The following is a 24,588-nucleotide window of genomic DNA, read 5'->3' as shown; positions in this document are numbered from 1 at the left end:
CTCACCCTACTTAAACTTTATACTGGGAAATGGTCACTGGGACCATATAGACAATTTCAAATTGGACACTGTAACACAAAGAAACCAAACTTATTTGGGGATGTATAAGAACCTTGCACTGAGTTTCACCTACTGTAAGTGACGGATTAAGTTGATGCTCTTAGCAGACTCGTTACAGAACAGAAAGGTAGAAGCAGATGGAACATCGCCCTCCCTGTCATGAACCCAGAGAGTAAAAGGAGGAAGGAAACCCTCTTTTGTCCACAGATTTACAAACAATACAAAAACTAAATAATATTCTAAGGTGGTACAAATGCAGATAATGTTCCCTTGTATCAATGACATACAGCGTGCCTAAATATAGAGAACAGTAATTCTTATTAAAGACTTCCATGAACAAATAGTTCACTGAGTTCAGGGCCTGTAGTTTTGAGGAATACGAACCCCTGAGCAAGGGCCCCAGTCAGGAGATACCCATTGGTGGTGGTCACAGTGTGGGGGCTCTTTGGAGGTTCTGAATTCTCACGTGAACTAGACTCAGTATCACCTTGGGAGAAGACCAGTAAGGAGATGAATTCATCAGTCCGGGGGTGGAAAATGTGGACTGATTTGTGGAAGTTTTTGTAGTAAAAATGACAGGACTTGCTAATGGATTAAATTAGATAAGAGATTTGAGGCCACTGGGGAATTGGGAAAACTTCGAAGTTTTTCCAAATTTTTCCTTTGCTGTATTCACCTACGTGGAAAGGGCATGCAATTTGTGATTCAGTTTATTTTTTATAATTATAAAAATGATGTTTAAAGCCTTAAGATGTAAGTTGAGAAATTCTTCATGATACCAGATTTTCATTTTTAAATTTTCTTTTCTAGCCTTTATCCCAAAATAGTTTTCATAATTCGTAGTATACCCATACTTGAATTTTTCTGTTTTCACTTAATAATAGGCCATAAGTGGTCTTACATCATTTCTATATAATTCAATAATTTTGATGACTGCATGCATCTATATTCTCTCAAGGCCATATCTTTAATTAAATAAATCATTTTCCATTATTAGTTATTTCTCTAAGAGTAATAAAAAATATTGACTAAACCAGACCTGATTTTTAAAAGGATGCTTTTGATCTTTCAAAATTAGACACAATATTAACAGGTGGGCTTAGAGATGTGAAAATCAATAAAAAAAATTGGAAAGTGAACAATTTAATGTCTTTCTCAGAAAACTCATTTCTTAGCATAGTTTATAATCTGAGAATTTTAAAATGCTGCTGAAACTAGCCTATCGTTTCGCTTGCTCACTTCAATAAGTTTTTTTTTAGTGTTAGAGCAAAACGACTTTATGTTACATGCTATATTACAATGAAAAAATTTAATGACAATGTTCATATTAGAGATTTTTAAACGTGTTCTGCATTTATTTGTTATTTAATAATAAGATAATAAGTAATTAGATGATTTTTGACATGTTTACCTTGTGGTATCTTTAGTGAAATGTCAGTTTAACAAAAATGATAGTAATAGTACTCCATATAACAAAATAGAGTTACTAGTCAGGGACAGTTGCACATTTATTATCCCGCAACATTATTTTATCGATTTAGCCTATGAAATGGGATATAATTCAGAACACAAAATCGTATTTCTTAAAGAAATCCATGAGAAGTTGATCCATCACTAGAATATAAATTAAGGTTTTCAAAGATCATTAGTACTGGCATTCCCATTTTATGTGTTTCTTGTGTCTAGAATTTTTATCAAGGCAAACATTTTTTAAAGCACAATGAAAATGCTCACATCTGCAGAAGTAGTTAATGATGATGAAAATGAAGAAGGAGAAATTTTAAGCTTTGTAGTAAGAATTGCTGAGTTCTTTTAGCACCAGTTCTTGAGATATGAGGGATAACTCTCTTTTCCTCCAATCAATAATGTTACACAAATGTAAGAGAAGTTGTGTGTCTGTTTGAGAGATGCAGAAACTGTAGCCTTTGGGAAGCCAAGTGGGGGTGGTGTGTTTGGTGCACCTTGCATTACATATGGCAATCGTTGTACAGTTGGTCTGTCTTGATTGGTTGGGTAGAGTAAAGGAGGAACTTGGAAAGATCTTATGTGATGATTGTAACAAGAATTTTTGTTTATTTCTTGGTTTAGACTGGGGCATAAGTTTGTTTTCTTTGTTACTTTTTGGTTTTGTGTTGATTTGTTTTGAATATTAATTTTTCCTCAAGATGTTAAGAGCTCTTGAGATATATTATAAGCGTATAATAGTACAATTTTCCCCTAAAATGATACTCATAATGATGAATCTGTGACTTCAAGACAAGGCTAAATTATGTCCAAAGGCAGAGGGGAGTCTGATAAAATTTCCAAGCAAAAATAATAATACATACTGAAAAATTACTGTGTTCAAATGTGTGACCTTTGATTATACAGAACTGAATAAAAGAAGAACCCATCACTGTTGCAGAGAAGTCATTTTATATTTTCTGCACATGAATAATGATAGAATCATTGGATTTTCTATATTAATTATGAAAATTTGATACAGGGACCTAGAGAAGTCCCTTTATGTATGATGTGGTAAAAAAAAAAAAAAAAACTTAGAAAAAGCTAAACAAGATGAAAGTTACTTTGAGTAGATGTAGTCGTTCTGGATTTGCACTGCCCTTTACAGTAACTATTAGCCATATATGGTTATTTAAACATAATTTAAATAAAATTAAGAATTCACTTTTCCAGTTGTACTCTCTATATTTCAAATACTCAATAGCCACACATGCTTCGGGACTACTCTATTGGACAGTACAGATTATAGACTATTTCCACCGTGGCAAAACATTCTCTTGGACACTGCTTTTCTAGATGCGATTTATACATACATATTCCTTCACCTCTTATTTTATTATTATTATTTTTTAAAGATTTTATTTATGTATTTGAGAGAGAGTGTGTGAGAGAGAGAGCAGGAAAGAGAGAGAGAACAGGCAGGGGTTAGGGTTAGAGGGAGAAGCAGACTCCTCATCAAGCAGGGAGCTCGATGTGGGACTCAATCCCAGGACCCTGGGATCATGACCTGAGCTGAAGGCAGATGCTTAACTGACTGAGCCACCCAGGTGCCCTTATTTTATTATTATTAATAATTATAAATATACAGAAGTAGAGCTAACATTTTGGTACTGGAGTATAAATCAGAAAAATGTGTATTTTAACACACACACATATATATTTTTTGTGGATAGTTAAAATAATCCTATAATGTAGATCTTATTACTCTACATATGAGGAAACCATGACCATGATGGAAAAGCTAGTAGTTGTTAAAGATAGGATTTATATCCAGGCCTCTCTCATATATATACCATGTATATGTACTTTTTTAAATAAATGAATTAATGAACAAAAATAAACATTTTTAGCCACACTTTGAAAACAGAAAATCTGAATCTATTATGTAACTGATGGAAATCTATGTTCTACAGAATGGGAGCAGGAGGATGGGGAGGCACTTGGGCTCTAGATCCTTATAATAGCTATTGACACTTTAAAATGTATATTATTATATAGTCAGATTCATGACAACAGGTATTATATAATGTTATGTGACCGGGTACATGTACACATGTGTACTTTGTATGTTACTTTAGGATTAATAACTGAAGATTGGAGGATATAAATCTTGAATATAAGAAAAAATTGTGTAGGGTGCCTGGGTAGCTCAGTTGTTAAGCATCTGCCTTTGGCTCAGGTCTTGATCCCAGGGTCCTGGGACCAAGTCCTATGTCTGGCTCCCTGCTCTGCAGGGAATCTACTTCTCCCTCTGCCCCTCCCCCACTCATTCTCTCAATCTCTTTCTCTCTCTCTCCCTCTCAAATAAATAAATAAAATCTTTAAAGAAATTGTGTAAGTAATAATTTATACAGAGTACTAATTAAACTGAATATAGAACATGAACTATAGTTTCATATGATACCCTGTATTTAATTTTTTGTCATTTATTGGCACAGAAGAGTTTGTCATTCAATTAACAATGCTTATTCTGAAAATATTTTGGATATTTTTCATTAATAACATAAAAGTTTTCAGGCAGCTTTTTTAGGCCTATGTGGGCTTACAAACATTCTTTGGTACAACATGGTATTCAAAGTAGGTTACTTACAGTCAGATTGCAAGAGCTATCTATGCTCAGGAGCATAGGGTGATAAATGCCCTCACAATTAGTTAAGTATTTTCCGTGAATATTCTTATATCTGATGGACATTTTATCAGGTTTATTATACAATCATACTATTTTAGTATGGCTATTGAGTAGTGTCCTTTGGGGACTTGCTACTGCAAAATAACTTTCATGTGAAATGAGTCAAATAGGACATTTTAATTTGTATTTATTTTAATAACTGATTCAGTCTAATAACTGCCAAAGAAAATTCCTATGCATAACTCTTGATCATAGACATCGGAGCTTTAAAATGGAAGGTTGGTTAGACAATGCCTCGAGAGAATAAGTGTAATGTACGCTTGAAGAAAATATTTGAAATTTTTATAGGATAAAATAAAGCAGTTTCACTCAGCAGCTAATGAGAAGTCACCTTTTATTGAGTTGCTTTCCAATAGAATAAATATGCTCTTTCCGTAACTGCTGGATGAATTCAAGTTGCAAAATGCAGTTCTAAGAATTTGCCTGCAACTATTACAACCTACATCCACTGTTATAATCCTATATTCTTGGGTCAAAGCATATTTTGTGAATTACTTACTTTTAGTAAAAGAAGATGGTGACCATAAACCCAAAACTATTTAGTATTCTGTAGAGACAGTTCTGAAATGAATTAAAAAACACTGTCTGTTATGAAATAAGAACAATAAACAATTTGTGTAACTACTGAATTTGAAACTATAATTAAAAATTTTAATGACATTTTAAGAAAGTGAGAATTTTTCATTTTGCCTGGAATGTTGTGGCATAAAAATCCTTCACATAAAACAACAGAAAGGTAAACAATATTTTGGAATCAATTAGTTTGTCTTATATGAATGATTTAATAAAGCTTACGTTTAAGTAATCAGCTTTTTAAAAAGAGTTATGTATTTATTATGAGAGAGAGAGCATGAGTGCACAGGTGTGGGGGGGGTGGGAAGAGGGAGAGAGAGAATCTGTAACAGACTTCCCACTGAGCGTGGAGCCTGACGTGGGGCTCAGTCTCATAGACCTGAGATCATGACCCTGAGATCATGACCCGGAGATCATGACCTGAGCCAAAATCAAGAGTCGGTGCTTAACCGACTGAGTCACCTCTAGTTTTTTTTTTTCCCCTTAAGGAAAGCATGATAATCATGGCCTGTGGCCATACTTATCCATAGCTGTCATCTGAGTTTCACACAATAGCGGCCTAGCTAACGGTACTAGTGTTTAAAAAGCCTTTCTTGGGGCGCCTGGGTGGCACAACGGTTAAGCGTCTGCCTTCGGCTCAGGGCGTGATCCCGGCGTTATGGGATCGAGCCCCACATCAGGCTCCTCTGCTATGAGCCTGCTTGTGTTCCCTCTCTAGCTGGCTGTCTCTATCCTGTCGAATAAATAAAATCTTTAAAAGAAATAAATAAATAAAAAGCCTTTCTCCTATCTTCATTCATTAAGATTTATTCTTGGCGAAGGTATGTATAGGTTGGTGAAAAAGTTCACAGCAACTTATGTAGAATACTACAAACTAGGGTCAAAACGTTTCAGTGGTGTTTTGGAACAATTTTCTATTGACTAGAACAGAGAAGATTTTTGTCTTGTTTTTATTTTATTCTTTGTTTTTAGATGTGAGTATTGCTGAATTTTGCATTCTCCTTAGACTTTTCATCTCTTTCTGGGCTATGGCTACATTTCTCCATCTTTCCAAGCCTCCATTTATGTCCCCTATACAACTGGGAGAAGAATTTCTTGGAACTTATTCATGATTGTATTTTAATAAAGTGCTGTCAGGCATACTGAAACCTTCGAGGGAAGGTAATGCATTCTAAGTGGCCTACTCCGCTCTCCCTTTTGAATTCCATAAGATTTAAGGAGTTCTTCAAGGAAAGGAAAAACGCCTTCTTTCTCTTAACCCTTCCTTCTCAGAACTTGTCTGCTGAAAATTAACAGTGAATCTTAAAATCTAGCCAGCCATGAAATTTTCAATAGGTTTTTAAAGAAATATGAGAAATATGGGAAAATGGTCAAAAGAGAGTAATCTTTAGAAAACCTCATGTCAGCCTGCTCTCTGGGACAGAGTGTTAGGCAAATTAATGACTTTCCCTTCGAGGCATTTTCACAAGTGAATATATTCTCATTTGGTTGGCCAAGTACGAGTACTTCAGGGGGTAGATGATAACTATGAAAGAGGTTTTACAAAGTATAGCCCCCATTGGTCTCCATTTACAGTCACTTTCTCATTGGTCAATTTGTCAAAACTTTCTTTTTGCCACTGACAAAAGAAGAAACACACTCTTTACCTCTCCACTGCCCTTGTATATACTGTTTATACAGTTCGTTTTCAATAAATAAAACAGTTCAAGTGGTCACTTGTTCTAGTGAAAACCCCTGGTATCAACCCGTTATTCGTGGAACAAAGTAGAAACATTTTTATAAATATTATTTGGACCCCAAGTTACTATAGTGAAATGCCGTTCTGATACAGAATTAAGCCCACAATAAGCACCGAATAAATACCTACTTTGCATTGATTATATGAATGTAAAAGTACCTCATTATGCGAGAATGAATTTGGTGCAGCACCATAACCTTTAGACTCATTTTCCCAGAACCATCTTTCTAGAAATATTGGCATGTTCTCACACAGTTTAGTCATAAATATGAGCCATGGGGAATCTTGGAAGCCATTTTTTTTCTCAGTAGTTGGCCACGTCTTAGAGCTCCTTTTAACAGGCTCAGTGAGTACAGTGTTGGCAAGCACACGTGGGAAAGACAGGCCACCCTACCAGTGTGGTAAGCAGAGAAATTCAAGCCCTCTAGCCTCTCATATTTGACACTCAAAGAGGGAAATTAGGAGTAAAACTAATTAAAAATAAATACATTCCCTCATAAGCAAATTATATGAAAAATTGAACTGTTCTCAAGTGCTTTCAACCTTCCAGCAACTGAAGATATTTTCTGAGTGGTTACTTTGGTTTAGCAAAAACAAAAACAAAAACAAACAAAAAAAAAAAACAGGAAAAGAAACGGTCCCAAGTATCAGTAGCATTGCTATCAGCTGAGGTCATCCAAGACAACAAAAGGGGAAAAGGTTCCTAGAAGAAAATGAAACTGTTGGGTTTCTTAAATTATCAGATGAATTACTTGGCAAAATCAAGCATTACACTTTGTATGTAGTTCATTGAAGTTTAAAAATTGATGTAGGTTGACTGAAGTAATGAAGAGATTTTGTGACTCTAGAAATTGTGTTAAGAAATATTAAGGTTCAATTTTGACTGAATAACTTTTGTTGAAGATTTGTTTAATTTTAACTGATAAGCATGAGAAAAATCTAAAACATTTCCTTGGAGTTATGTAAGTGTGAAGGCAATAATTCGTATCACTTTGCTTGCCAATTTCAGGAACACTATAAGAAAAGTTATTCTGAGATCTCAAAATAGTTTCAAAAATGAAAATACACCAATCACAAAGAAAATATTTACATTTTAATTCTCCAAATTGAAAAACCAAATGTAAATAAATGGTTTTGAAAATCCCAAGAAGTTCCTTTGAGAATATCCAATAGTTATCCTAGAGAGGCTGTTTATTCAATATATTTTGTTTGAGAGCCTCTCAATAATATGCCAGGAACTATTCTTGGCCCTGAGGATAAATTAGTGAAAAAAGTAGACAGAAAGTACTTTCATCATGGAGCATAATGGGTAGAACCAGACAATAAACAAAATAAATAAGTAAATGATACAGTAAGATAATAGGTACTTTGGAGAAAAATATACCAGGGAAAGGGATAGACAGTGGGGATTGGAAAGAAGTCCCATTTTAAATCCATTTGTCAGGGATGGCCTCAGTGGGGGTGTGACATCTGAATAAAGACTTGAGGGAATGAGACTGCCAAGCAAAGGAAACAGCAGATACAAAGGCCCTGAGGCAGAATCCCACCTGAAGTATACCAAGAAGAACAAGGAGGTGATTGGAGTAGAATGAGATGACATCAGAAAAGCCATTTTAAGTGCCTCGACTTTACTCTTTGTGAGATAGAAAACCATTGGAAGATTTTGCAGAAGAGAAGTTTATAGCATTTTAATAGTGTCTGTCTGGCTAGTGTGTTCAAAATAGAATGAAGTAGCCAAGGGTGGAAGGAAGGGGACAGGTTAGGAGGCCCTTGAAGTAATCCAGGATTTGGACGATGGCAGTTTTGGATTAAGGCGGGGGTAGTGGAGGTGTGGGAAGTGCTTGTATGTCAAGTGTTTTGAAGCAGAGCCAATAGGATTTGCTAGGAGATTAATGTGGGATGTGAGAGCGATCCAAGTTAGTCATGACTCTAAGGCACTGGTTCTCAACTGGGGATGATGTTATGGCCGAGTCTGGAGACATACTGGGTTGTCACCACTGGGGAGGGTGTTATATGTATCTACTAGATGGAGGCAGATATGCTGCTTGATCTGTGATGGCCAGAACAGCTGTCTCCAACAAAAGATTACTGGGCCCTAAATGGCAACAATGCTGAGAAATTTTGCACTACTGATGAGAAACCAGACTAAGGTTTTTGGCCTGAGCAACTGGAAAGATGGAGTTGCCAGTGACAGAACGTGGAGGCTGCTGGTAGAGTAGTTTGGGAAAGTGAAATCAGGAATTCTGTCTCTTTCGGGTACCTGTTAGATTTTCAAGAGACCAGTTTCACATATTACAATGCTATAAAATAAAAACGAGATAATAGTTTATCCATTTTAAAATTATATTTAAATGGTTTCTTTAGAAATTAAATCCCTATGGCATAGAAATAGTGCCTCCAGCTATGCCCATGTCTTCAATAAGGCTGAACACAGGTTCCAATATCTCAGATGTTTAAGACAAGCATGAATATAGTATAGTATTACTTTTCTCCCTGCTGGTTCTCGTTGACTATTTGAAATAATATAGTTCTAATCTTAGAAAATTCTGTATTATCATGTTGATAAACACATTTTATGGCTAACAGATAAAAGTTTTAATTAATGTTTTTCCTAGTGCATTATAGTTCTGTCCTTTGACTCAGTCTGATTTTTTTGAAGGGGTAATTTTCACGCTAGAAAGACTGGAAAATGAGAGATTATGTGAAAGGAGACCCTCCCCCTTTACACGCTTTCTCTGTTTTGGATTCAGGGCTAATACCACACATTTCTCCAAGCAGCATTTCTGATAGCTTAGAAGATATCTTTTTGAAGCCATCCCTAAAAATAATTGGTTTCTTTTCACCTATTAGTCCTTTAAAATAGCTTCCTTTTCCCTTGAAACCCAGAATGCTTGCAGCTGAACAAGCAGCTACAAGGACAGTATGACTTGTTGCTAGGGGAAGTTGGCCTTATTACTTGTCAGCCAAGCTTGGTAGGTTATGTGGAAAAAATGGAATGTGCTTAACCTAAGATTTGAAAGTCTTTCAACTTTGTAGCTGAATGCCTAAAATTGAATTTCTTAATTAACTTCCAAGTTGTGACTGTCCCTCTCATTCTCTCCCTACATGCATTCCTTTCTCTAGAGGAAGAAGCTAATCAGTAATACCCTAGACCTGCCTACCAGCCACGAACCAAGGAAAACGTAGAAGCTAGTGATTTAATTCAGCTCACACTTTAGTTAACACTGCCCAATGTTTCCCACTTTTTGTTTCCAAGTGTCAATTTTTCTCTTGAAATACTGTGTTAAATTAGCTTTAAAACACATCTCTTATATAAACATAACAAAACAGTCAGAATGATTAATTCATAGCTACTGGTTTCAAAAACCCAGATGTCCAAGGCTGCAAGAAGTGAAATGGTGAGACTCGGTGAATTAATTTAAAAGAAAATTTGTACATGGGGATTTTTTAGAAAGCTGTTGGTAGACATAATCCTCTGTGTTATTTTTAGAGTTTCAGTTTCTAGCCCATTTGGTATTTTGAGAGTTTCAGTTCATCTTCACTTATACCACTTTTATTAAGACTTCAGAAATAGAAACAGTCATAGACAAATGCTATGATGCCTGTGGCTTCTGTTTTCTTATTTCTTATTAAGATATCTGAACTCAGACATTTGATCAGAAACATTACAAAAATGATCGATGCATGTTACAAACCTGGAGAAGCCATTAGGAGCATGCACAGATTTTGCTTTAAACGTGTTTTGTAACAAAATTGTTGTGTGGGCACATCATTTTGAAATTGAATATAGTGAATAGATAATAACAAAAATACAAAATACAGATTGTGACAAGTTAATAACAAGCAGAGAAACAGTACAGTTAACTGAAATTCAGTAGTTGGGGACTGAATCTAAAGATCCGAGCAAAGAGCAGGGCAACCCAATTTCTAGACTCTTCTGGTATAGCTTTTTCTCTGGTGGTCAAGAGAACATAGTCCACGACTCTTAATCCATTACAGCTTGCTTATTAAGTCATCTTATGTTCCTCCTTTGTTTTGTTTCTTTAGAATTGCAAATTTTCAGAAACTGTAAGATACATGAAAGTTCGATTTAATTTATTAAATATACAGGTTCTGCCTAATTTCCCATTTATTTTCTATTCTTCCCTTAACGTCCATTAATTATCTTACTGAATTCTATATCAGTAAGCTAATTGTGTGTTTCTGTATCCAGTGTCCTAAAGAATCCAATTACCATAAAAGGCAGAAAAAAATCTACCTGAAAGACAGAAGTTTCTTACCTGTTGGCTTGCTGTCTGATTCTCTTGAGGTTTCCAACAATTGTTTAACCTCTTTTTCCTCATGTATGTCTAGAAACAAAGATAAAGAAATACACTTAGATTGAAGTTAAAGAGTTTGGAACACGTAAATATTGTCTGTTGTAGGGGTAAATAAGTAAATAACTGCTGAGGAGGAAGGAGTTAAGATGGCGGAGGGGTAGGTGACCCTAATTTCATCTGGTCCCTGAAATTAAGCTAGGTAGTTATCAAATCATTCTGAACACCTGCAAAACCAATTGGAGATATGAGAAAATAATTGCTGCAATTCTCCAAATAGAAAAGCAACCACTTTTTGGAAGGTAGGGGGTGTATTGGAAGATATGGCGGAGGGGAGGGAGCTTGCTTAAGGAGGCTATAGCAAAGTGTTATAAGCAGCAGAGTGCTTAATAAGAGATTTTAGGAGTCTGCTACAATGGGGGACATCCCTGGCTTAAATGTGCTCAAGTGGCAAAGCAGGGTGGAATCCCATGTGGGACAGCATGGTCTCAGCATCCCCAGGGTCACAAGAAGAATGGGGGTGCCTGAGTGCAGCGGAGTTCCCAGGCATCAGAGCGGGGAAGCCGGCTGGAAACAGCAATTCTAGGTGCCCTCTTTCTGCTCGGTGTTGCCGTAAACTGCGATCTGCTGCGCGGTCACACAGCCGCTCTTCAAGCAGGCGCCCAGAAAAAGGCAGCAGCTGGGCAGGAGGAACAGCTTGGGTGCAGGCCTCAGGAGTACATAAAGTTGGGAGACTTGAAACTGGGTCGCGTGCCTGAGATGAAAATGCTCAGTCACAGGCTGAGTAAACAGAGTTCGGAGGGAAACCAGGGAGATTGACTGCTTTTCTGTGAGGGCTCACAGAAGAGTGGGGGGAGCGAACTTTCAGCTCTGGGGCTAGAGATCTGGACGCGGCCATTTTCATCCCCCCAATTGGTGCCAAGAGCCTTCAGGGAGCAGAACAACACCACATAGTGAAATGCAGAGCAGCTTACACTGAGCCTGGCCCCTGGCAAGGAGGCACAATTCCTCCAGGGCAAGGACACCTGAGAATCAGCACAATGGGCACCTCCCTGTGAAGACCAGCAGGAACAACTCGCTAGCACCAAGTTTACTGATCAAAGAGAACTGCAGAACTTCAGCTCTTAGGGAAAACAGTATATAGCATTTGTGGGGTTTTTTAAATTATTTTTATTCTTTAGTCTTTAAGTTTTATTTTTTTTCAGCTATTTTGTTTTTTCAATTTTTTAATTTTTACTTTTATACATACGTAATATATGTATATTTTATTTTTGGTTTCCTTTCATTGTATTTTAGTTTACTTCTGTGTGTATACACACACACACACACACACACACACACACTATATATATATATAACTTTTTCTTCCTTTCCTATTTTGGAATCTAGTTCCTTTTAACAAACAGACCAAAATACACCCAGGAGTTTATTGTTTTGTTCTGTTTTACTTTTTAAATTTTTTCTTGTTTTGATTTGTTTGTGTTTTCTTCTGTTTTGTTTGTTTGTTTTCTGGTGTTTTTATTTTTGTCTTTTCTCTCTCTTCCTTCTATTTGTTTCTGGACAAAATGATGAGATGGAGAAATTCACCCCAAAATAAAGAACAGGAGGAAGTACTCACTGCCAGGGGTTTAATCAATATGGATATAAGTAAGATGTTGAAAGTAGATTTCAAAACAAAATTATAAAGATACTAGCTGGGCTTGAAAAAAACATAGAAGACACTAGAAAATCCTGTACAGTAGAAATAAAAGAAGCAAAATGTAATCAGGCCAAAATTAAAAATGCTATTATTGAGAGGCAGTCAAGAATGGAGGCTCTAACAGCAAGGATAAACAATGCAGAAGAGAGAGTCAGTGATATAGAAGGCAAAATGATGGAAAATAAGGAACGAGAAAAAGAGAAAAACAACTACTGGATCACAAAAGGAGACTTTAAGAAATCAGGGATACTGTAAAGCATAATAACAGTCAGATAGTAGGCGTTCCAGAAAATGAAGAGAGAAGGGGGGCGGCATAAGGTTTATTTGAACAAATTATAGATAAGAAATTCCCTAATTGGGGGAAAGAAACTGGCATTCAAGTCCAGGAGGCACAGAGAACCCCCCTCAAAATCAATAAAAATAGGTCAACCCATGGACATGTAATAGTGAAGCTTGCAAATTTCAGAGATAAAAAGAAAATCCTGAAAGCAGCTCAGGACAAGAGATCCTTAACCTACCAGGGTAGAAACATAAGGCTTGCAGCAGACCTGTCCACAGAGACCTGGAAGGCCAGAAAGGACTGGCATGATATATTCAATGTGCTAAATGGCAAAAATATGCAGCTAAGAATATTTATCTAGCAAGACTTTAATTCAGAATAGAAGGAGACATAAAGAGTTTCCAGGACAAACAAAACTAAAAGAATTCATGAACACTAAACCAGCCTTGCAAGAAATATTAAAGGGGATCCTTTGAGCAGAGAGAGAGCCTAAAAGTAACAAAGACCGGAAAGGGACACAGACAATCTACAGGAACAGTGACTTTCCAGGTAATACAATGGGACTAAATTCACATCTTTCAATAATTACTCTGAATGTAAGTGGACTAAATGCTCCAGTCAAAAGACATAGGGTATCAGATTGCACTAAAAAAACCAAGACCCATCAATATGCTGTCTACAAGAGATTCATTTTAGATCCAAAGACACCTCCAGATTGAAAGCGAGGGGTTGGAGAACCATTTATCATGCCAATGAACATCAAAAGAAAGCTGGAATAGCAATTCTTATATCAGACAAACTGGATTTTAAACCAAAGACTGTAATAAAAGATGAAGAAGGACACTATATCATAATAAAAGGGTCTATCCAACAAGATCTAACAACTGTAAATATTTATGCCCCTAGCTTAGGAGCAGCCAAATATATAAACCAATTAATAACAAAATTAAAGAAACACATTGATAATAATACAATAATAGGAGGGGACTTTAACACCCCCCTCACAGCAATGGACAGCTCATCTAAGCAGAAGACCAATAAGAAAAAAAGGCTTTGAATGACACCCTGGACCAGATGAACTTCACAGATATATTCAGAGCATTCCATCCTAAAGCAACAGAATACACGTTCTTCTCAAGTGCACATGGAACATTCTCCAGAATAGATCACATACTGGGTCACAAATCAGGTCTCAACTGGTACAAAAAGACTGAGATTATACCATGCATATTTTCAGACCACAATGAACTCAATCATAAGAGAAAATTTGGGAGGAACACAAATACATGGAGGCTAACGAGCATCCAACTAAAGAATGAATGAGTATACCAGAAAATTAAAGAAGAATATAAAAAATACATGGAAACAAATGAAAATGAAAACACAACAGTTCAGAACCACTGGGATGCAGCAAAGGCGGTCCTAAGAGGGAAGTATATAGCAATACAGACCTTTCTCAAGAAACAAGAAAGATCTCAAATAAACAACCTAACCTTACATGTAAAGGAGTTGGATAAAGCAAAGAAAGTCTAAATCCAGCAGGAGAAGAGAAATAAAGATTAAAGCAGAAGTCAATGATATAGAAATCACAAAACAGTAGAACAGATCAACAGAACTAGGAGCTGCTTCTTTGAAGGAATTAATAAGATCAATAAACTCCTAGCCAGGGGCTCTATCAAAAAGAAAAGAGGAAGGACCCAAATAAATAAAATCATGAATTAAAGAGGAGAGATCACAACCAACACCAAAGAAATATAAACAATTATAAGAGAATATTATATGCCAACAAATTAGGGAATCCGACAGAAGTGGATGCATTCCTAGAAACACATAAACTATCAAAACTGAAACAGGAAGAAATAGAAAACCTGAACAGACCCATAACCAGCAAAGAAATTAAAGCAGTAATCAAAAATCTCCCAACAAACAAGAGTTCAGTGCCAGGTGGCCTCCCAGTGGAATTCTACCAAACATTTAAAGAGGAATTAATACCTATTCTTCTGAAACTATTTCAAAAAATAGAAATGGAAAGAAAACTTCCAAACTCATCCTATGAGGACAGCATTACCTTGATTCCAAAACCAGACAAAAATCCCACCAAAAAGAAGAATTACAGACCAATATCCCTGATGAACATGGATTCAAAAACTCTTACCAAGAAACTAGCTAATCTGATCCAATAGTACATTAAAAGGATTATTCACCACGACCAAGTGGGATTTATTCCTGGGCTGCAAGGTTGATTCAGCATCCACAAATCAATCAATGTGATACACCACATTAATAAAAGAAAGGACAAGAACTATGTGATCCTCTCAATAGATGCAAAAAAAGCATTTGACAAAGTACGGCATCCTTTCTTGATAAAAACTCTTCAGTATAGGGATAGAGGGAACACACCTCAATATCATAAAAGCCATATATGAAAAACCCACAATGAATACCATCCTCAACAGGGAAAACCTGAGAGTTAGTCCCTTAAGGTCAGGAACATGCCAGGGATGTCCACTTTCACCACTCTTGTTCAACATTGTACTGGAAGTCTAGCTTCAGCAATCAGACAACAAAAAGAAATAAAAGACATCCAGATATGCAGAGAAGAAGTGAAACTCTCACTCTTCACAGATGATATGATACTCTATGTGGAAAACCCAAAAGACTCCACCCCAGAATTGCTAGAACTCATACAGGAATTTAGCAAAGTGGAAGGATATAAAATCAATGCACAGAAATCAGTTGCATTTCTATACACTAACAATGAGGCAGAAGAAAGAGAAATCAAGGAATCCATCCCATTTACAATTGCACCAAAATCCATAAGATACCTAGGAATAAACCTAAGCAAAGAAGTAAAGAATCTGTACTCTGAAAACTATAGAACACTTATGAAAGAAATTGAGGAAGACACAAAGAAATGGAAAAATGTTCCATACTCATGGGTTTGAAGAACAAATATTGTTAAAATGTCTATGCTTGCCAAAGCAATCTATACACTCAATGCAATCTCTAGCAAAGTACCACCAACATTTTTCACAGAGCTGGAACAAACAATCCTAAAATTTGTATGGGACCAGAAAAAGACCCTGGGTAGCCAAAGGAATGTTGAAAAAGAAAACCAAAGCTGGTGGCATCACAATTCTGGATTACAAAGCTGTAATCATCAAGACAGTATGGGAGTGGCACAAAAACGGACACATAGATCAGTGGAACAGAATAGAGAACCCAGAAATGGACCCTCAACACTATGGTCAACTAATCTTCGACAAAGCAGGAAAGAATATCCAATGGAAAAAAGACAGTCTCTTCAACAAATGGTGCTGGGAAAATTGGACAGCCACATGCAGAATAATGAAATTGGACCACTGTCTTACAGCATACACAAAAATAGACTCAAAATGGATGAAAGACCTAAATGTGAGGTAGGAAACCATCAAAATCCTAGAGGAGAACACAGGCAGCAACCTCTTTGACCTCAGCCACAGCAACTACTCACTAGGCAACTACTCACCAAAGGCAAGGGAAACAAAGGCCAAAATAAATTTTGGGGACTTCATCAAGATAAAAAGCTTTTGCACAGCAAAGGAAACAGTTGACAAAACTAAAAGGCAACCTATGGAATGGGAGAAAATATTTGCAAATGTCTTATCGGATAAAGAGCTAGTATCCAAAATCTATTTATCAAACTCAACACCCAAAAAACAAAAAATCCAGTTAAGAAATGGGCAGAAGACATGAATAGACATTTCTTCAAAGAAGACATACGAATGGACAACAGACACATGAAAAGATGCTCAACATCACTCATTATCAGGGAAATAGCAAATCAAAACCACAGTGAGGTATCACCTCACACCAATCAGAATGGCTAAAATTAATAAGACAGGAAACAACAGGTGTTGGCGAAGATGCAGAGAAAGGGGAGCCCTCTTACACTGTTGGTGGGAATGCAAGCTGGTGCAGCCACTCTGGAAACAGTATGGTGGGCCCTCAAAAAGTTGAAAATAGAGCTACCCTAGGACCCAGCAATTGCACTACTAGGTATTTACCCCAAAGATACAAATGTAGTGATCCGAAGGGGCACCTGCACCCCCATGTTTATAGCAGCAATGTCCACAATAGCCAAGCTATGGAAACAGCCCAGATGTCCACCCATAGATGAATAGATAAAGAAGATGTGGTATCTATATACAGTGGAATATTACTTAGCTATCAAAAAGAATGAAATCTTGCCATTTGCAGCACCATGGGTGGAACTAGAGGATATTATGCTAAGTGAAATAAGTCAGGCAGAGAAAGACAAATACCATATGATTATACTCATATGTGGAATTTAAGAAACAAAACAGATGAACACAGGGGAGGGGAAGGAAAAATAAAATAATACAAAAAGAGAGGGAAACAAACAATAACAGACTCTTAACTCTTAGGAAAAAAACACGGTTGCTGTAGGGGAGGCTGGTGGAGGGGGGGATGGGGTAACTGGGTGATGGGCATTAAGGAGGGCACTTGCTGTAATGAGCACTGGGTGTTATATGCAACTGATGAATCACTGAATTCTACCTCTGAAACTAATAATACACTATATGTTAATCAAATTTAAATTAAATAAATGCAAAGCTTTTCTTAAGTGGTTGAGTAACATAAATCCTAAAGGTATTTTAAAAATGAAAAAAATTATGGGGCACCTGGGTGGCTCAGTCGATTAAGCATCTGACTCTTGATTTCGGCTCAGGTCATGATCTTAGGGTGTTGAGACTGAGCCTCATGTCGGTTTCTGCCCTAAGCAGGCTCCCTGCAAGCCTGCTTAGTATTCTTTCTCTCTATCTTTCTCTTCCCCCACCCCCTGTGTGCACTCGCACTCTCTCTCTCAAAAAAAAAAAAAAAAAAAGCAAGAAAGGAAAAGAAAAAAATTATACATCTCAAGGCTTAGTCAAATGCTGGTTGAGATGATCTCTTCAGTTTAGTGGCACTCCTTGACTTCCTGATAGTAAAAAGAAACAGGAGTCAGAATATAATAAATTTCTTATTAAAGTATGTTTGACTCATTTTCTCCTCAGTATTTTAGCTAATTTACCCCAATCCTTTGCCTAGACTTTCACTAGACTTGTAATTTTCTCTATCATCATATCAAAAACCATTAAAATGGCATACAGTTTTACTACACTCATTCATTCATTCATTCTATTCTACAACTAGTGACTGAGAACTTACTGTGTGTGGGCAGTGAGCTAGCTACTGGAGGTATTAAGAAAATAAAATATTCTACCCACAAGAAGCTGACGGGGAAAATGAAAGAGAGCAGGGAAGTTGATAGACAATTAGAGTGCATTTGCAAATGGCTATATAAGTACAGGCAAGTCCAGGTTACTCTAGTAGCACATAGAAGGGGCTAATGGCAACTTCCCAGAAGAAATAACCTCTAATCAGAGATCAAAAGGTGAATTGGGGTTAGCTGGAAACAGAGAAGAGGTGACTGTCCTGGCAAAGAGCCTGGGATTTTGAAAATCTTGCTTTGCCTGAGCTTGAGGGGGAAAGCCTTAGGAAATAAAGCTGTGGGTGTAGGAAGGTGGTCTTTCATGATGGGCTTCGGGAACCCACCCACATTAGACTTGGAACTTGATCCAGAGAAAATGGGTTTAAGTGTTTAAGCTGTAAACTAAAGTGTTGGATCAGCCTGTCAGAAGGATTACTCTGGTTCTAGTTTTGGAGGAAAAAAGGAGGGGCAAAGACCAAAGTGAAGGCGGTTAGGCTGGTGAAGTAATCAAGGGGAAAGGAGTGGGTGAGGGGAACTAAGGTCGGGAAAGTGGATAGACTTAGATTTTACACGTAGTGAGACAATTTCTAACATTCCCATGTATATTCTGCCTTTCTTAAGACTCTCACAGCTGCCATTTTGTCACTAAGTGACAGGATTTACTCTGAAATGCGTGGTGGTCACAGCAGCAGTGACCATGCTTCTTATTCATGGTTGGGTCCAAGAACATCGAGCCTTCAAAATCTACTTGTTTTTCTCTCTCCCTGGGTGAAATTGCCTCAGAACTCAACCTACACTTCCAAGGCAGGTTACCTAGAGAGACAGCATGATTTTATTTAATTGAGGAAGTCTGGCCGTAATGTGAAGTTTCACTACCCTATAAGCCTAATTTAGGTTTCAGGGCCATGCTGTCAACATATTATGGTAACACATCTCACTAAAAATCCATAGCCCAGGGGCACCTGGGTGGCTCAGTCAGTTAAGTGTCTGCCTTTGTCTCAGGTCATGATCCCAGGGTCCAGGAATCGAGCCCCATGTTGGGCTCTCTTCTCAGCAGGAGCCTGCTTCTCCCTCTCCCTGCCTCTCCCCTTGCTTGTACTCTCTCTCTCTCTCTCTGTCAAATAAATAAATAAAATCTTAAATAAACAAACAAAGAAACAAAAAACCTTTAAAAAAACCTAAGTTTAAAAATAAATAAATGTATTGATTAATTAATAAAAATTCACAGCCCGCATTATTTGGAGAACGGGGGATGACTGCAGGTAAACAGACCCATCTTGATCACACTTTACATTTTGCTAGACATCACATGAGAAGAGAAAGTTGAAAAGAGAAATACAGAGATGGTGTTGGCAGGAGGAAGTGCTGTTGCAAAAAAGAAAAGACCACCAAAATGCAAAACTATAAGACTTGTAGAAGAAAACAGGAGGAGATCTTGTCACTCTGGATAAGGCAAAATTTTTTTTAGAGAGGATGCAAAGAGTACAAAGGATGAAATATTTAAAAGTGGATTTCATCACAATTAAAAACTTTTGCTCCTTGAACATTGCTGTTAAGAAAATAACAAGCCAAACCATAAACTGGGACAAAATAATGGCAGGATACATATCTGATAAATGGTTCTGTATCCAAAATATACGAGGAACTTTTACAACTTGGTAAGACAGACAACTCAATAATAAATGAAAAAAAAAGACCGCCAATAAAAAATATGTATGTATGTATAATGTTTGTACATGATGTATGTAAAATATACCTGTATCTATGTGTATGCATGTGATTTACTTGACATAAATTGTTAGAACTGCAGCTTGCCCTCGGTGTTTGAAATTGTGAAATCTTAAGTGCTATATTAGCCTATTCAAATAAAAACACTGCAAGTCACCAACACTGCAAACATGCAAATGTATAATCTGGATAAAAAGATTAAAAGGTAGCCTGCATTGGCCCTGTACTTTCAAACATACAGTACACAGGTTTTTCTGTGTAATACATTAGAAGATTCAAGCAAATCATATATTTTAGTGGCCCTAACTATCCATAGGAGATAATGATAGAAAAATATTTTAATGCATCTACTTCCTCACATGAGGATATTATAATGAAAAACATGATCAAATATGTAGATATTTTCAGTAATTCAGGAAAAATAAATTCAATATGTTGGTGAACTAGGTTCTCCAACTATATAGGAAAATATGTCAGCACCCTTTATTGGGGCCTCGGGACAGATCCCCAGAACACTGATTCTTGGAGAGGGGCCAGGAAAAGTAGAAGGAGAAGAGAACGGATGTGAAGCCGTGGAAAGTAATTTCTGTCTGGGTTGGGATGGGGTGGCTGCAAACTCTGATTCTGTCCCAAGAATGGTTTCTTCTACTTGAATATTCGGTAACTCGGCCACTTTTCTATCCAACAAGCTTCTCAGTTTGTTTGGCTGCGTCAAGCTGCTGAATACAGACCATAGCGCTGAGTGGTTCCAGCAGAGAGAGGGAAGAAGATTGGGGAAAATTCTCTGAGGATGCCTTTTTACTATCCTCCTAGCCTTTAAAGGAGGACAGAGTGATTCTGTTTGACATTTACTTGACATAAATTGTTAGAATTGCAGCTTGCCCATGGTGTTTGGAATTGTGAAATCTTAGTAAGTGCTGTGTTAGCCAATTCAAATAAAACCACTCCCAAATCACCAACATTGCAAACAAAGAAGAAAGCAGTAGGGAAATATTAAATTAATACCTTCTTAGTCTCCTACATAATTTACATTCTGAACCCAATCAACTAAGCAGATGAGAATTTGAACTCACTTTCTTCTTTCTTCTCCACCCCATGTCCCCTTTTTTGGGGAATGGTGTCACCAAAAAGAATGTAATTTTAAATCATCAGTTTCTAGTGATCTAATTCCCATCATTTCTCTTAAGTCTACTTACCTTGCTTGCCGCCACGTCCTCAGGAATTCATTCATTCTTGCCTGCAATTCTGCATTGGCTCTGAAACCACTCCTTGCCTAGTATCTCTTATCACTTGCAACATATCCCTTCACATTCCTCACAAAGGGACCTACCAACCAACACTCAAGCTCATTATGGCTTTCCCCTCACAAAGGGACCTACCAACCAACACTCAAGCTCATAATTCTTCAGTGGTTCCTAGGAGCCTAAAGCAGTTCTAAAGCAGGGACAGACAACATGACCCGTGGATGTTTAAGAAAATCTAAGTGAAAGGCTTCATCCCAAAATGACGAAATTGGAATCTCTTGGGTTTGGGCCCAGGTGAGTGTTTGCCAAAGGATCTCTAGGTCATACACAGTTAAGAACAACTGTTTTACAAGATAAACTCTAAATTATTTTGTATGGCATACAGAGCCCTTCATTATTTGCGCCGTCCTAGACATTCTTGGACGACACCTTATATTTTGGTTCATCAATTCTGAACTCCTTTTAGTTCGAGGAACACATTTTTCTTTTATGCCTCGGTGCTTTTGCACTTGATGTTACCTTTGACTAGACTGCCCTTTCCTTGAATCATCCTACCTATCTTTCTAGCTTTTATTTCTCTAAGCCTTTCTGCCCTTCTCAGCAAAAATTAAATGATCTGTTTTCTGTATTCCTATTATACTTTGTCCATTGGTCAATTATAAAAATTATTATATTATTTTGTTTGCCTCTTTTCTTCTAAGAAATCAAAAACAATATTCAAATTTCCCTATTCCAACAACCTGGCTCAAGTAGGCAGTGAAATAAATATTTGCCAAATCAAAATATGAGTAAACTAATGAATGTGTAAGTGAATAGAAGTGATTCAACAAAGCTTGTGGATGAGGAAACTGGGAGCTATAAATAAACAGAGCCTCTTGCTGCAGCCTTTCATGTTGGAGCTCTGAGTAGAAGGCATCCATTTCTGTTAAGAGGGCACTTCTTTTCCTTCTGAAGTTTTCCAAAACACTTTTTACATGCTCCAGTATAGTTGAACCTTGAACAATAGGGGTTAGAACCACCCAGGTACACTTATATATGGATTTTTTTCAATAAATACAGGACAGTACTATAAATATATTTTTATGAGTTTTTAATAATTTCTTTTCTCTAGTTTACTTTATCGTAAGAATACAGTATATAACACACTGAACACAAAATACATGTTAATCGACTATATGTTATCAGTAAGCCTTCTGGTCAACAGTAGGCTATTAGTAGTTCAGTTTGGGGGAGCCAAAACTATATGCAGATTTTTGACTGCGTGGGAGGTCAGCACCCCAAGCCCTCATATTGTTCAAGGGTCAACTGTATATTTATGCAGTTGAAAGAGGAATTTCTGTAGAACTTTTCTTACACTGACTTCTATGGTTGGGAAATGATGGAGACTAGGATTGCCTAGGTAAAAAATGAGTACCTGCTGGTGCCTCGAGTAAAAGGGAGAATGTGCTGCAAATCTGCCTCTGAACAAATACAGAAAAGTCTCTTGAGAAAGGTCCAAGATACCTCCAAAGACCCAGGATCAGAGATAAATGCTTTTCCCCATTTAAGGGGTAGAGTTACCAACTTTCAACATATTCCATCTTTTGGGGCCCAAGCTTTGTAGTGAAACTTTAACCTATGGGGAGATGAATGAGTTTAATAAGCACACAGCACAGTTTTCCATTCCTAATGAGGAAGCAGGCTCAGAAAACTTTTCGCCCATCAGGAGCCATTCTGCTGTTATTCTGATGTGTTTTAATGTATATAAATGAATCAGAAACCATGTGGATTGAATTTCTACTAAAAATACTTGGCCTATTGCATAAAGAGAAAGATCACTGGACACAAATATGAGTGGAGCTGGAATGAGCTAGAGAGGGGAGATGTTTAATTAAGCCATATTGTGGCAAGATGAGATCTTTCAATTTCTGGCCATAAAACTCTTGCTTGTGAATTTCCTTTTAGCGTGTACTTTCTTTTCATCTAGCCGTCCTCTAGAAATGTGCAAATGGTTTCTCAACTGGGACTTCATAACTGGAACTTCATAACTTCGTTTTCGTCATAGCATGGTTTATACACAGTTATCACAATGGAGACACCAAATGGGAGGGACTGTTTTTGAGTATCCTCCCCCACCCACCCCACCCACCCCACCCTTGGTTGAAGTTACAGAGGTTGATCTTGGCAGTGAGTTCAGGTAGAGTCTTTCCCATTTGCTGCTCGATTATTGCTCTGTATCAGCTGGCAAATCTTGGCTATTGAGTCAGCTGACCCATCTGTTGGAGCAGTGAGTTTTGGTGCCAAACAGACAAGGAAGGCAGACTCGTGGTTCCAGCTGGGCTCTGGTGGTCCAGGAAGAAATGGCCTCATGGATTTCTCCATGGCAAGGAAACATTTGCTGCTGAGCGTTGTTTGGAATGAGGGAAAACTTTATTTAAAAACATTTGGAAAGTGGAAATGGAAAATAAAGAATTGCAGCATTCAGAGGCTAGCTGCCCTCTGTGTATAATTAAATATTTCCCCTGCTGGGTGTTTATTTTCATTATGTCTGGTAGTTTGATGTTCTGCAACCATAATGCTGTAATGGCACGCTATCTTTCCTAATACGTTGAATTTACGTCATCCTTTCTCTAAGGGCACTTGTAAACATTCGGTTCACTGCTTTCTGGACTTTGAGGAGTGTGAGTTTTACCCTTAGGAAGCTGGTCAGTGGCCATGGCATGGTTTTGACGGAACAAGCTGGAGAAGAGATTTTCCTTTAATAAGATAAAGATGAGCTTATGCAAGGTGCATGTGCAGTGTGTAGCAGCTGTGTTGCCCTCTGCACTTCTTTTTGTTTAAGCTCTACCTCCCTTTACTGGCCTGGGTTCGAAGATTTGGAACAATTCAACCCCCTTCATAGCTAGACAGAGAGCCCTTAAGGCATTCCTACACACTTAGGAATGCAGGTTCCTTTAAAGGATGAACACCGTTTATTGTATAATTCTTAAAATTTGGTACTATTTCATCCTCATTTTAGAGCTGGGTTTTAGTTACTTTTTATGATTTTGTTTTAATTACTTCATGGTGTAGGAAATGAAATTTTCCTGTGTACTTTTCTTCCCTCCTCTGCTTCTCATCCAGTGTTTTTCTCTCTGGCCTTCTGTTCTGTTCTAAGAATGCATTTTCAGGAAGGGTGTGAAAGAGAACGAAGAAAGAAATCTCCAAGTCAGACAGGGAGAGCTGGAAAAGTGCTTAGAGAACATTTTAGTACAGCTATTTCACTTTCCCAGTGGGGATGTGTGAGCACGCAGAGGCTGACTTGCCTTGAGTCACTCTGAGAATTGATGACAAACTTGGTCTAGTGCATTTAGTCACTTCAAGTCAGAGGCTTTGCCCTTACAACTGTAGGAGCCATATTTTTAGAATCCCCAAATTTGGTTTTCTGGTCAGGCAATGCACCAAAAAAAAAAAATGTTAATTTACTCATGTAGAAAAGACTTAGAAAGGTTTATAAAATCATACTTTGTTGGACGTGCCTGGGTG

At 37.4% G+C, this 24,588-nt stretch overlaps 1 protein-coding gene and 1 long non-coding RNA gene across 5 annotated transcripts in view; one reads left to right on the top strand and one right to left on the bottom strand.

The window, feature by feature from the left end:
• LOC103676945 overlaps positions 1-22,133 on the bottom strand; it is a 29,184-nt gene extending 7,051 nt beyond the window's left edge. Inside the window, exons 1-3 of one of the 2 annotated variants that reach the window (XR_572267.2) lie at positions 21,037-22,132; positions 10,844-10,912; positions 5,198-10,629 (exon numbers count right to left, since the gene is read on the bottom strand). This is a non-coding gene — a long non-coding RNA (uncharacterized LOC103676945). Of the gene's footprint in view, positions 1-5,197; positions 10,630-10,843; positions 10,913-21,036 lie in introns of those variants that run through there. The other variant, XR_572268.2, reaches the window with a different exon arrangement.
• The window catches only part of ARHGAP24 (Rho GTPase activating protein 24), a 489,199-nt gene that overhangs the window by 156,501 nt on the left and 308,110 nt on the right, over positions 1-24,588 (top strand). The window lies entirely within an intron of this gene.

This window comes from Ursus maritimus, unplaced genomic scaffold (assembly GCF_017311325.1).
Source record: "Ursus maritimus isolate PB19 unplaced genomic scaffold, ASM1731132v1 scaffold_8, whole genome shotgun sequence".
Lineage (NCBI taxonomy): Eukaryota > Metazoa > Chordata > Mammalia > Carnivora > Ursidae > Ursus > Ursus maritimus.
The sequence above is the reverse complement of the archived record's forward strand: the minus strand, read 5'-3'. Positions and strand labels throughout refer to the sequence as shown.